Source organism: Chiloscyllium plagiosum, chromosome 6 (genome assembly GCF_004010195.1).
Source record: "Chiloscyllium plagiosum isolate BGI_BamShark_2017 chromosome 6, ASM401019v2, whole genome shotgun sequence".
Classification (NCBI taxonomy): Eukaryota; Metazoa; Chordata; class Chondrichthyes; order Orectolobiformes; family Hemiscylliidae; genus Chiloscyllium; species Chiloscyllium plagiosum.
In genome coordinates this window covers 98,093,406-98,108,221 of record NC_057715.1, presented here as the reverse complement: position 1 = coordinate 98,108,221, position 14,816 = coordinate 98,093,406, and the positions used below count along the sequence as shown (strand labels likewise).

General features: G+C 41.3%; 1 protein-coding gene across 2 annotated transcripts in view; it reads right to left on the bottom strand.

Annotated features, from left to right (window-relative positions):
• Positions 1–8,921, bottom strand: part of LOC122550867 (CRACD-like protein) — a 197,077-nt gene extending 188,156 nt beyond the window's left edge. Inside the window, exon 1 of one of the 2 annotated variants that reach the window (XM_043692229.1) lies at positions 8,865–8,921. The gene's annotated coding sequence lies outside the window, so the exon portion shown is untranslated. Of the gene's footprint in view, positions 1–8,749; positions 8,802–8,864 lie in introns of those variants that run through there. The other variant, XM_043692230.1, reaches the window with a different exon arrangement.
• Between the last annotated feature and the right edge of the window lie 5,895 nt (positions 8,922–14,816).

Genomic DNA, 14,816 nt, shown 5'->3' with positions numbered 1-14,816 from the left:
TAAATGATAATGAGAAAAGCAATATATATTATGAACCTGCTGAAGATTGTGGGCGGCACGGTGGCACAGTGGTTAGCTCTGCTGCCTCACAGCGCCAGAGACCCAGGTTCACTTCCCGCCTCAGGCGACTGTCTGTGTGGAGTTTGCACGTTCTCCCCGTGTCTGCGAGGGTTTCCTCCGGGTGCTCCGGTTTCCTCCCACAGTCCAAAGATGTGCAGGTCAGGTGAATTGGCCATGCTAAATTGCTCGTAGTGTTAGGTAAGGGGTGAATGTAGGGGTATGGATGGGTTGCACTTCGGCGGGTCGGTGTGGACTTGTTGGGCCGAAGGGCCTGTTTCCACACTGTAATCTAATCTAACCTAATCAAAGATAATGGGGTAGGATAGCATAGAAGTGAAACTCAGGAGGATGTTTTTTGATTGCCAATATAATCTTTACCACCAAGGCCAGAGTCAGGGCCTCCGCAAGGTTCCCACCTCATCAAAAAAAACCTCATGCAGGTGTATGGCAGTTTTGGATCTGTGATTCAAAAATCAATCATCAATATGAAGATCCACAGCAGAAGTCAGTTTCTTCAAATTGAGGGACAGTTGATGATGATAACAACTCACCATAACAAGCTTGTGGCAGCTTTAAATGAGATTCTCACTTTAGGGTCTACTTTTGTTCTGCAAATTAGATGCAGTTCAGTCTTGGGTACCCACAAGGGTCACGTCCAACCTAACTTATTTCAAACAGCATCTTTACAGTTGACTAGCACAGGAGATAATCACCCTGGTTTACATACGCTGAGGTCCCAATGCTAAAGGCTGACTGATTGAATGATGCATTTCTTAAAAGTTGGGTTACTAAGCTGAAATTTTAACTCTGTTTTTCTAAACAATAATATTACCAGGACCTGCTCAGTATTTCCAAAACTTTGGTTTTATTTGTAGCATTCACATTACTTTGCTCTTGTTACACAGAGAGTGGTTCACGTGTGGAAAGAATTTCCAGAGGAATTGGTGGATGCAGTTACAGTTATAATGCTTAAAAGACATTTGGATATGTTCATGAATACGGAAGGTTTGGAGGAATATGGGCTAAGCTCCGGCAGGTGGGACTAGTTTTGTTTTGGAACATGGCCAGCATGGATTGGTTGGACCAAAAGGTCTGTTTCTGTGTCTCTATAACTAACTGTCACAGACAGTGGTTCGTCAAATGAGCATCATTATCGGATGCCGATCTCTTGTTTTATCCCCATATTATTGCACATTATTTTTATCCAAATAATTGTTCAATGTTCTCTTGACTGCCTGAATTGAACCTTCGTCCACCAAACATCCAGGCAGTGCATTCCATGCCTTAACTACTCCCTGAGTGCAAATCCTTTTTCTCATAACACCCTTGTTTCTTTTGCAAATTATTAAATGTATGCCCTCTTGTTCTTGTTCCTCTGACAATTGGGAATGGGTTCTCACTATTTACTCTATTCATTCCACTCAAGATTTGGAGATGCCGGTGTTGGACTGGGGTGTACAAAGTCAAAAATCACACAACACCAGATTATTGTCCAACAGGTTTAATTGGAAGCACTAGCTTTCGGAGCACTGTTCCTTCATCAGGTGGTTGTGATGAAGGAGCAGCGCTCTGAAAGCTAGTGCTTCCAATTAAACCTGTTGGACTATAACCTGTTGTTGTTTGATTTTTAACTCAGTCCACTCAAAATGTTGAAATCCATTTCAGTTCACCTCTCAGCCATCTTCTTTCCAAGGAGAGCAATCCCAACTTCTTCAAGATATCCACATAACTGACATTTCTTATCCCATGAAAACATTCTTGAGTTCCGTTTCTGCTTATTATGTTCAGATGAAAATAAAGAACTCAGATTTCTACACATCTCAAAACACTTCTTCATACTTCCCAAAATAGTTTGCCAACAAGCTAGTCTAAAATTTAACACAATTCACTAATAAACACATAGTCTCTTTAATATTCACGAATTAGGTTTGTTTATTCTCAAAGGAATCTCTTTTGTAGTTAAGTGGAACAGCAATGTTTGAATATTCCATGCCTTGTGAAAAAATATAACATCATTGCCTAAAACAAATTTCCAAGTGACAGCTATAATTTTAACACATTATTAGACAAACATATGTATTCTAACTTTGTATAAGGACAGTGACAAAATGTCTGTACACCTTGTATCCTTGAACACATATTCAGATTACTCAGAATCGCTTGAACATTTTGAATATTTGGTGCGAGTCACAATATATCCAATAATGGTAACTGTTTTGCCCACAGTTCCTGTTGTGGAAACATTATACTTTCTATTAAGATAAAGCTATTTACAATGTTTCATAGTGCCCACACATTTAGACCAACAAAATCATAGTGAGTGTGTTATAAATGTAGCGATATCATCTCACAGAATGATGAGAAATGAACGATTTCTATGAGAAAGGGCTCCACATGAACCGATCTGACAGCAGGATCCAGCAGAGAGACTACATAGGCTGGTCGCAAGGACATCCAACTCGTTAAAGGGGAATTGGGGCTGGGAAGGGGTGATGGTTCAGGAGAGGTTATTAAAGTTTCCAGAACAAGTAATAGGACAGAGAATATGGAAAGGCTGAGGAATCTAATGTAAGGCATAGCAGATAAGGGCATAACTAGGAGAAGTGGAGCAGTCAACTCAGAACTGAGGGTGTTGTGAATGTTAAATGAATGCAGTATATTAAAAAAGGTAAATGAGCTTGTATTACTGTTTGAAATTGGCAGGTATTATGTTGTGGATATCACAGAGACGTGGCTGCAAAGGGATCAGGGCAGGGAACTAAATATCCAAGGATATGTATCCAATCAAAAACACAGGCAGGTCGGCAGAGAGGGCAAGGTTGCCTTGTTAGTAAGAAATGAAACTAAATTGCAAACAAGATGATATACAGTTGGGTGGCATAGAATCTGTGTGGATAAAGTTGAGGAACTGCAAATGAAAAAAGACCCTAATGGGAGTTATGTACAGACCTCCGAACAGTCGTGAGCATGTGGGGCAGAAAATAAATCAGGAGATAGAAAAGGCGTGTGAGAATGGAACAATAATCATAGGCAACTTCAATTTGCAAGTGGACTGGGAAGACCAGGTTGGTAGCGGATCTCAAGTAAAGGAATTCCTGGAATGTCTATGAGATGGTTTTCTTTGGAGCAGCTTGTGACAGAGTCCACAAGGGAACAAGCAATTCTGTATGTGGTGATGTGTAATGAGGAGGTTTACAAGAATGATCCCAGGATGAAGGGCTTTTCATGTGAGGAATGGTTGAGGACTCTGCGTCTGTCCCTGATGGAGTTTAAAAGAACGAGGGGGTTCTTATTGAAACATGCAAGATACTGAGGGACCTGGATAGAGTGGATGTGGAAAAGATGTTTCCACTAGGAGAGACGAGGATCTGAAGGCACAGCCTCAGAGTGAAAGGGACAACTCTTTAAAACCAAGATGAGGAGAAATTTATTCAGCCAGAGTGTGGTGAATCTGTGGAATTCATTGCTGCAAAAAGCTCTGGATGCCAAGTCATTGAACCTATTTAAGGCAGAGATAGATTGGCTCTTGATTGGTAAGGGAATCAAGGGTTAAGGGGAAAAGACAGGACAATGAGGTTGAGAAACATATCAGCCATGATTGAATGGCAGGGCAGACTCGATAGGCCGAATGGCCTCAGAATCTGTCTGTGTCTTAACCTGGAGTCAGACTTGTTAAACAAGGCCTCACACCTAAAATGCATTGTCTGACCTGACAGGTCACCTCTTTTGTACCAATATCTTGGGGCAGTGACTTGAAAGAAATTCTGGGATTTGCACATTAGTCAATAGAAACTTGCATCTCCATTCTAACCGATGAAAGATTTAACAGCAGACTTTGATATGTTCAATACATTCACATCAATGTATGAGCATTTGATCTTTTACTTATAAATTCTGAGTCAAATGTTTCCTCCCTCACTAGCACCTGAAGGAGGAGTGAGGCTCTGAAAGCTTGTGTTTTCAACTGAACCTGTTGGACTGTAACCTGGTATCATGTGATTTTTGACCTTGTCCAACCCAGTCCGACATCGGCACCTCCACATCATCCCAAACTCACAGTCCTTTGCCTCCCAAAGTATTTGGTTTGCAAGATAGAAATTTCTGGTAACAGTATATGTTGTTGTGTACTTTTCAATTTTACCAATTCAGTTATGATGCCATGGGCTGGAAATATAATATCTTTTTCCTTGAATTTGACAATTAAAGAAAGTTATTGGATCTCCAACACAAAACATTGGATGGACAAATGAATGTGTGAAATGGACAGGAAAAGAAATCACACTAATAGTGGTGACTGAGGCAACTTTAGTTAGTCTAAATTTGAGGAAGTTTTAATCTGTAGCTGGCTCAGCTACTCCAGAACCTGGTAGTGTTGATATAGAGGACTGAATCTTTTAGAAAAGGATCAATTCTGGCCACCAAGGCTCAAAGGGGAAGGGCTGATAATTCAGCAGTGGCCACCAATAATAGTGGTCACATTCCAAAGGAGATGGCACTCTGAACAGCAAATGCTGGAAATCACAATGGGTCTGATAGCATCCATGGAGAGAGAGCAGGCTAACATTTTGAGTCTGGATGACTCTTCATTAGCTTACTATTCTCTCCATGGATGCTGTCTGACACACTGTGATCTCCAGCATTTGTTGCTTTCAGTACAGATTTCAGCATCTTCAGTAATTTGCTCCAAAGGGGAGAGTACCTTGATGCTGAGATTCCTTCAAATATGGGTGAGTTCCTTTGAGAGAGCTGTGGGATAGGCAGACAGGGCATGGCAGTGTGGGTTTGGTAGGGAATGAGTGTGTTGGGTGGGGGATGGTTTGGGGAGAGAAGAGTTGTTTATTCTGGAGTAACAGCCTTGGACAAGGGCCAGCTATTGTCACTGGTTGGGGGTGATGGTGGCAGGGGGAGGGGGAGTGTGTAAATCTTCATGGGCCATGATATGCCCAGCAAGGAAGGTGCACCTACTGGGTGACTGCCAGTGTTTCAATGAGAATAGACACGACAATAGCTCTTACTGATGTTGGTAAAATGCTGGCTGGGTGGGAGGTGGAGAGATGGTACTCTTTAACTCACAACTCCTTGCCTTATCTGACCACCCCACTGAGGCTCTCACGCTGATAATCTGCCATAACAATGGGAAGATGTCAGACTCCCCTCCCATCACCTTACTTCTTCACTTTATCAGCTCTCCCATACCATCTCCACATGGCTGGGGTATTCAGTGCCTCACTTTTCACATCTCTCTCCTCAGGAAGGAAAGAACCAAAATGCAAATGACCTTTTCCACAATTAACGCAGTTCAAAGTGACATAGCCTATCTCTAAGTGCATTGAGTATAGGAGTTAGGAGATCATGTTGTGGCTGTACAGGACATTAGTGAGGCCACATTTGGAACACTGCATTCAATTCTGGTTTCCCTGCTATAGGAAAGATGTTGTTAAACTTGAAAGGCTGCAGAAAAGATTGACAAGGATGTTGCCAGGTTGGAGGGTTTGAGCTATAGACAAAGGCTGAATAGACTTGAACTATTTTCCCTGAAGAGTTGGAGGCTGAAGAGTGGCCTTATAGAGGTTTATAAAATCATGAGAGGCATGGATTGGGTGAATGGTCAAGGATTTTTCCCCAGGGTTGGGGTATCCAACACTAGAGGGCATAGGTTTAAGGTGAGAGAGGAAAAATTTAAAAGGGACCTAAGGGGCAGAGGGTGTTGCGTGTATGGAATGAACTGCAAGAGGAAGTGATGGAAGCTGATACAATTACAACATTTTAAAGATATCTGAATGGGTTTATAAGTAGGAAGGGTTTAGGCTAAATGTTGGCACATGGGACTAGGTTAATTTAGGATATCTGGTTAGCACGGATGAGTTGGACCGAAGGATCTGTTTCTATGCTGACAAATGACTTGATGACTCCCTCAGGGAACCTCTGTCCTTGCCAAAATGCTGATGTTAACTGGATGGATAAAGTAGTCTGGCAATTGGTGATGGAAAGTGGAAATTTGTCACTGGAGATCAAATGCATGCAAGCACAGAAAAATGTAAGCAACAAATTCAAATTGTATATTTTTCTGCACTTGCCTGCAAACACTGACAAGGAAATATTTAGTGTTTGCTGCTTCCAATATTAGTCCATAGACTGCATTATTCTACAGCTATTCTAATAGAATATTTTCTGTTCTGTTATCTTAGTTAGTAATAAAGCTCCAAACTCTATCACATCTCCTACCACAGCTTCAGAACAGTGCATACTGTACACTGCATTGCTGGATGTAAATTCCTCTTGCTAGATTTTCTTCCTCATGTTGATGGCCTGCTAAATTTCTAAGATGGCAAAATTCAAGATGTTTTTCCAATGATACATATTGAGCATATAGATTTATTCAGGTACTGTTTTAGAATTAAAATGCTTTATAGATAATGTCTCTTTGTGTACATTCGTTCTCTGAACAATAGGGAGTAAATTGAACCTCAGTGCTTTTAGAAACATTAATTGAGGACAAAATTAGGTCAGTTGGGTAAATCTGGGTTAATAAGGACAAATCAAGTTTCACTCAGGTTTTGATGCTTTTTAATTGAGGCACAGGGAGGGTAGATGACAGTGATGCTTTTAACATGGTGTACATGGAATTCTAAAAGGGATTTGAGACCCTGTGAGCAAAGTTAAAGCTCATGGAATAAAATCAATAGGAAAAATCTGGAAAAAAATTGGTTGAGTTACAGCTAACAATGGAGGAAGATTTAGAGTGGAGATCTCCAAGGATCAGACTTGGGACTCCTGCTCTTCCTGATATATAACAATGACTTAGACCTCGGTACTCAGGGAAAAACTGAAGATAGTGCGATACCTAAAAGTATTATGAATCATGCAGAGTTAATGTAGAATTTTCTAGGTACACAATCAGGCTGGTGGAATGGGTGGACCAGTAGCAGGTGAAATCTAATGCAGCGAAGTATGAAGTGTTTCATTTTGAGTGAAGAACACAGAGAGACATTACACAATAAAGGGTTGAATTCTAAAAAGGGCAGAGGGATCTTGATCCAACAGTGTGTAAATCATTGGAGATGGCAAGGCAGATTGAGGGAATGACTAATAAAAGCACAACCTTGCATCCTGGGTTTTATAAGTTAGTGCATAGAATTCAAAAGCAAAAAAAAAAGTTAAACTTGTACAAAATACTAGTTCCGCTTCATCTGGAATATTATGCCAGATTCTGTGCATCACACTTTCGGAAGGATGTGAAGACATTGTGAAAAGATTCAGGAGAATTGTTCCAGGGATAAGAAATTTCAGTTGTGTGGAAAGATTTAAGAAGATGGTACTATTTTCGCTGGAGAAGAACAGGCTAAGATGAGGTTTGATAGAAGCATTTATAATCATGTGACCTCTGGACGGAATGGGCAAGGAGGAACTGTTCCCCTTGGTGGAAAAATTAAGAAGCAGAGGGCTCGGAGTTAAAGTAATTGGCAAAAGAGACAATGGAGGTACAACGAAAACTTGTTTCATAGAAGGGATAAGAATCTGAAATGTATAGCCTGGGAATGTGGTGGACGCTGCCTCAATTCAATTCAAAAAGGTAAGAGATCACTAACTGAAAGGAAAGCTTAGAAGGGAGTAGAAGAGGTGGGTGTGCGGCACTTGATGAATTACTCCATCAAAGGGTTAGCACAGACAACAGGCCGAATGGTCTGATTGGTCCTGATGAAAGGCTTTTGCCCGAAATGTTGATTTTCCTGCTCCTCGGATGCTGCCTGACCTGCTGTGCTTTTCCAGCACCACTCTAATCTAGACTCTGGTTTCCAGCATCTGCAGTCCTCACTTTTGCCAAACGGCCTGATTCCCTGCTGTATTGATTCTATGAATGTAACTTAAAATCAATGTAATGCACAATCACTTTTGTAATAAAAGTGTTCAGGGAATTGAAAGCACCTTTACAAATAAAGATGAATTTCGCTAAAAATTGAAACAAAAACTTCACTTTCACCATTAAACCCTGAACGTGACAAAATGCAGTTCAATTTTGAAGAAGTCATTCTGGACGTTAACTCTGTTTCTCTCTGTGGAGATGCTGCCTGAGTTTCTCCAGCATCCTCTCAATTTGTTTCTGATCCTTCTGGATTGTAAAATTCTATGGTTCTATTTCCAGCATCCTGAGTATTTTCTTCTACCTTTGAGAGAAAAAAACTGACTGAAGGTCAATTTGTCTTTTACATCTCTGCTTTTCAATCTGCCGATTACTTCAGATCATCAATTCTGATTTGGAACAAAACCGCACTTCATTCAAGTTTTCCTTCACTCGGATTGAAGTACATACGAAGTCGTCGCTAAGTAAGTGAGGATTGTTTTGTCCATACCGGAAAGTCTGAAAATTGAGACCAACATGTACAGTAGCAACACCCCCTAAATTGCAACCCAGCCAGCCATCACATACCACCGCAAAAAGAATAATTCGCTCTCACTTATACCAACAAACTCAAATTCAACAGCTCAAACAGAAGGTAAAACAAAGCGAAAAATTACCAACACACCCAGCGCCCCCGCCAAATGTCACAGAGAATAGAATCGTCTCAACAAACAGAACAAGAGTTCGAGGAAGGTCGAGTCTATTATTTCTATGGGTTTCCTCAAACAAAGTAGTGTTGTACAGAGCAATTCATACTGTATGGTGCATGTTTTAGAGTTATTCACCAACCTTGAATCAACAGCAATGGACAGCTTTGGAGCCAGTGAACGGAAGACGCTGTTAAATTGGGAGAGGAAAGTTCTCTTGTTATGAACTGCTGCCAAGTTCCTCCTGTTTGACTCACCTGCACGGTAGAAATAGCCCAGGAACTTGTTGACTGGGAGCGTTCCACAATCGCGGCTCTTGGTCCCTGGGTGTGTGAGGCAGAGAGACGAGCCTGTGAACAGTAAGGGATTTGTCCTGAGTCGGGGCGGAGTCTGGTTATGGGGCAGGGACAGTAGAAACTCATGCCATCGGGCAGATTGACCTACCCTGGTGTGTGCAGCTGGTGAGCGAGCTGGGAGGTACCGAAGGCAAGGATCAGTGAGCACTGAGGTGATATAGATAGGTCCCCGTCCCCCCCCCAGTTTTAGATCATGCGGATGTTTATCTATCAAAGATAGTCAAAAGTTCTAAAATTAAATCAGCTATCCCAGGAGTCTTAAACAAAAGACTTATTTTGTTTAGGAAGTGAGTTTTTCTTATTCATTCGTGAGATGTGGGCATTTATTGCCCGGGGGCATTTAAGAGTCAACCATATTGCATTGGGTCTGGAGTCATTTGGAGGACAGATTTCCTTTAAGTCATGCATGAAGAAAGCAGATTGATTTTTACAACAATGCCAGTAGATGGCTTCTTTAACATAATTGACTTTAAACTTCACCATCTGCTACAATGGAATTTTGGTCCCAGGTACCGAGCCTGAGTTCCAGTTACTCGTCCAGTGACATTACCATTACCATTGTCAGCTCAAATATCATGGACTCAGTGATTTCAAACAATTGTTTGCCATTTGGTGGATTAGAGCTCTCAGCTGGAGAGATGTGTATGGGGTATTCAGTATCATGGATAGTTTAAGTCTCCACACATTGGCCTGCATTTTCGCAACCACTTTTGCAAAACATTTGGACTCTCCTGGCATTGAAAAGATCATATTATTTTTTCTGACTTTCTGCTATCCCAGATAGTTCCTCTAGAGCAATAATACAGCTTTTTTGTAGGTTCACTTGTGGGAGGTGGGCATCGCTGACTATGCCAACCATTATTGCCCATCCCGAGTTACCACTGAGAACGTGGTGGTGAGCTGCCCTCATGAACCGATGCAGTCCTTGCGTTGGAACAGTTCCCACAATGCCTGAGGGGGGAGAATTCCAGGATTTTGACCCTGCAATACTGAAGGAATGTAAAATATTTCCATAAATAATCCACAAACAACTACTCAAAGTAAGATCATAGGCGTAGGACCAGAAGGAGGCCATTTGGCCCAGCAGGTCTGCTTTTACATTTGATGACATCATGGCTTATTTGAGAAAATGAGAACAGCAGATCCTGCAGACTAGAGTCAAAGAGTGTGGTGCTGGAAAAGCACAGCTGTTCAGGCAGCATCTGAACAGCAGGAGAATCAATGTTTCGGACATAAGCCCTTCATCAAGAAGGACTCTCCTGCTCCTCAGATGCTGTCAGACCTGCTGTGCTTTTCCAGCACCACACACTTCAACTCTTACTTAATAATCCTCAACTTCACCCTCATGCTTTATCCTCATAACCCTTAATTCCCTTAGTGATTAAATATTTTAGGTTGAATATATTTAACAATCCAACCTCAATAGTTCTCTGCTGTAAAGAATTCTACAGATTCATTGCTTTCTGAAAGAAAAAAAAATCCTCATCTCAGTTTTAAATGGGTGACCTCTTATTCTGAGATTATGCCCTCAGCTCTTAGACTCTCCCACAAGGGAAAACAACCATCTGCCCTGTCAAGCCATCAAAGAATCTTGTATGTTTTCTTGTTCTTCCGAATTCCAATGAGAACCTGCCCAACCTACTCTACCTCTTCTCATAAGGAAACTCTGGAGGCAGGAAACATGTTTCCGCTGATGGGTGAGTCCCGAACCAGAGGACACAGCTTAAGAATAAGGGGTAGGCCATTTAGGACAGAGATGAGGAGAAACGTCTTCACCCAGAGAGTGGTGGGTGTGTGGAATGCTCTGACCCAGAAGGCAGTGGAGGCCCAGTCTCTGGATTCGTTTAAGAAAGAGTTGGATAGAGCTCTCAAGGATAGTGGAATCAAGGGTTATGGAGATAAGGCAGGAACAGGATACTGATTGAGGATGATCAGCTGTGATCATAATGAATGGTGGTGCAGGCTCGAAGGGCGGAATGACCTACTCCTGCACCTCTTGTCTATTGAAACCCCTCTATATCCACGATCAAGCTATTGAACATTCTGTGCACTGCTTCTAATGCTAACATATCTATCCTTACATAAGGGTCCCAAAACTATTCACAGTATTGTCTGTGTTCTCTAAACAGTGCCTTTACATTTTGAGCAAGACCTCCCCATTTTAATACTCCATTCTCTTGAAATAAATGCCAACAGTCCTATTACCCATTGAACCTGGATGCTAGCTTAGAGTTTGAACTACTGTGTGAATTCCTTTTGTGGATCATTGAGCCAGACAGCACAGATACAGACCCTTAGTTCCAACTTGTCTATTGCTGACCTAGTGTCCCAAACATGACCATTCCATCTGCCTGCATTTTAGTGTTTATCAGATTGTGAATTAAATGTTGACTGTAAGATGGAACTTAGTCAGTATTATTGCACAAGTATTTAACACACACAAAATATTTTAATAGCATTGATAACTCATTTTAATTAAGTTATCTTAACTTGTAAATATAGAAATACAATATTCTGTTGTGAAATATCAGGTCACACAACAGCAGCTTTTATTTGTAGAGGACATATGCACATTATCCTGGAATCCCTACAGCATGGAAACAAGCCATTCGGCCCATCGAGCCAACATTAAACTTCTGAAGAGCATTTCACTGCATAATCTAGAGAAAATATTAAGAATGATCTTACTGGAACACGTGAGAGTTAGGTAAACCTATGGCAGATACTCCATTCGCTCTGTCATGCAATGACAATTCTGTGATTGCTCCACATGGGGAGATTCCATCTCGCCTATGGTACCAATGGGAGATACTTAATTAAGACCAGGTACTTTTCAACAGGGAAGTAAGAGAAGAATGTAATTAGCTGACAAATCCTCCTGGAACTGGATGTTATTAGTCACAGTGTGAACACATTCTCCTCCCATTGAATTAATCAAGATAGTGGCTACAGTCTAAAGAGTGGGAGAATACATTTAAACGATGAAAAAAGAACTTTGCCTTCAAATTATGTAACTGAATTAATTAAAATTTCAGATAGTTGCTGATTACTTTTTTCTTTAGTTTCTCTTCTCTCAGACCTCCCTGAACTCATCATGCTCAAGAGATCTGTTCACTTCTCTCTTGATCCAACTATCCAATTGAATAAAGCAAAGAACTGCGGATGCTGGAGATCTAAAATTGCTGGCAAAACTCAGCAGGTCTGGCAGTATCTGTGGGCAGAAAACAGTGATAATGTTTCAAGTTTGGTGTATCTTCATCAGAACCATCCAATTTCCCTTTCTAATCCCTCACAAACCAAGTCGATGTTGGAAATGTCCTCAGGCCCAAGACAGTGAATCATTTCAAAACAATCTTCAAAAAATAAAACATACTCAGTCCCTCTGTTCCCCCAAACCATCAATGATTGCCAACAGCTATTTTCTCTCTATGGGTTTTGAATGGGTTCTGATCAAAGTGCATCCACCTGAATTGTTAACTCTGCTTCTCTCTCTCAAGAAATGTTGCCAAACCTGCTGATTATTTCCAGCATTTCAGATTTTCAGCAACCTTGAAACTTTACTTCAAATATTTCTGAACTTATTGTTGCCTCTTTGATCTGTTCCTATCCATCTTTAATCTCTGCAATCCGATTTTAACCCGCACATGGTCCTGAACAAAATTATGAGGGACATTCTTTTTCACCGTGACCATGATGCATGAGACTTGATATTAGTAGCCTTTGATATGGTCAATTCTAGCAGAGCTCACCACCCAATTGTGTACCCTAGTCACTGATTGCATCACCCCGCCCACCCCATCTGTCCACAGCGAGTAGAAAAAATTGTAGCCGGTTGTTCATATCCCCACTGACTTCACAGCCAATTATATAACTCCATATCATCTCCACCACAAAGACTAACTACTCCTGCCTCAGTATCGCTAATCTCTAATAAGGTTTAGTGCTACAAATGTGGGAGATTTTAAATAAAACAGGAAGTGATGGAGAAACTCAGCAGATCTGGCAGTGTCTGTGGAGAAAGAAACAGAGTTATAAGACCACAGGATACAGGAGCAAAATGAGGCCATTCGGCCCATCGAGTCTGATGGCTGGTATGTTTCTCAAACCTCATTCTCCTGCCTTCTCCACGTAACTTGATCACCTTACTAATCAAGAACCCATCTATCTCTGTCTTAAATGATTTAGACTCCATAGCCCTCTGCAGTAATGAGTTCCACAGAGTCACCACCATTTGGCTCATCTCAGTTCTAAAGGGTTGTCCCTTAATTCTGAGCCTGTGCCCTCAGATCCTTGTCTCTCCTAGCAGAAGATACATCTTCTCTGTGTCCACTCTATCCAACCATCTCAGTATTCTGTACATTTTGATCAGATCACCCCCTCATCCTTCTCAACTCCAACAAGTACAGAATCAGAGTGGTTCAACTGCTCATGACATAGCAAAACCTTCATCCCTGGGATCATACTTCTAAACCTCCTTCAGACCATTTCCAATGCTAGCACATTTTTCCTTAGATAAAGTACTCAAAATTGCTCACAATATTCCAAATGCTGGCCAGAGCCTTATATAGCCTCAGCAGTACATTTTCCAGCTCTTTGGGACTCTCTCTGATTCCAATATTCCTTGAAAGATCACCATCAATGACTGCACTATCTCTTCAGCTATCTTCTTCAAAACTCTGGGGTTTAGTCCATCCAGTTTGGGTGATTTATTTACCTTCTTACCTTTCAGCTTCTCCAACACCTTCTCCTTAGTGGTAGCCTCTACACTAACCTCTGCCCTGATTCTCTTGAAGTTCTGGTATGCAACTGGTGTCTTTCACTATGAAGTCTGATGCAAAGTAACTACTCATTTCCTCTGCCATTTGTTTGTTCCCCTTTACCAATTCTCCAGCCTCATTTTCACGAGGTCCTCTCTCTTATCTTTTATAAATCTAAAACAAAGACAATTGCAACTTTTTTTATACTAGTAGTTAGATTCTTGTCATATTTCATCTTCTCCCCCCATATTGCTTTTTAAGTTATCCTCTGCTGCTTTTTTAAGGCTTCCCAATCCTCTGGCTTCCCATTAATTTTCGCCACATTGTATGCTTTTTATTTTGTTTGGATGCTGCCTGTGATGTCTCTCATTAACCATAGTTGACTTGTCCCTCCCCTTAATATGCTTCTTCTTCCCTGGGATGTACTTCTGCTGTGTCTTCCAAATTACTCCCAGAAATTCCTGCCATTGCTCCACCGTCTTCCCCTTCCTATTAACTCTGGCCAGGTCCTTCCTCATGTCTTTGTAGTTTCCTTTATTCAATTGTAATACTGTTACATTGACTCTAGCTTCTCCTTCTCAAACTGCAAGGTGAATTCTATCATATTATGGTCACTGGCCCCAGGGGTTCCTTCACCTTAAGTTTCCCACTCAACTCTGTCTTATTACACACCACCAAATCCAGAATTGCTTGTTCCCTTGTGGGCTCTACCACAGGCTGCTCCAAAAAACCATCTTGTAAGTTTTCCACAAATTCCTTTTCTTGAGATCACCTGATTTTCCCAGTCCACTTGCATATTGACGTTCTCCATCATTATTATAATAGTATCTTCCTTACAAGCCTTTCTATCTCCTGACTTATTCTCTTCCCCAAATCCTGGTGACTGCTAGAAGTCCTGTACTTAACTCCCAACAGGGTATTTTTACCTTTGCATTCCTCAACTCTGCCCTCACAGATTCTATGCCTCCTGACTCTACATCTTCTTGCTATCGATTTAATTTCATTTCTTTCAAACAATGCAACCCCTGTCCCCTCTATCCATCTGCCTGTCTTTTTAATAGACAGGCAGGAGGCTGGAAGAACACAGCAAGTCAGG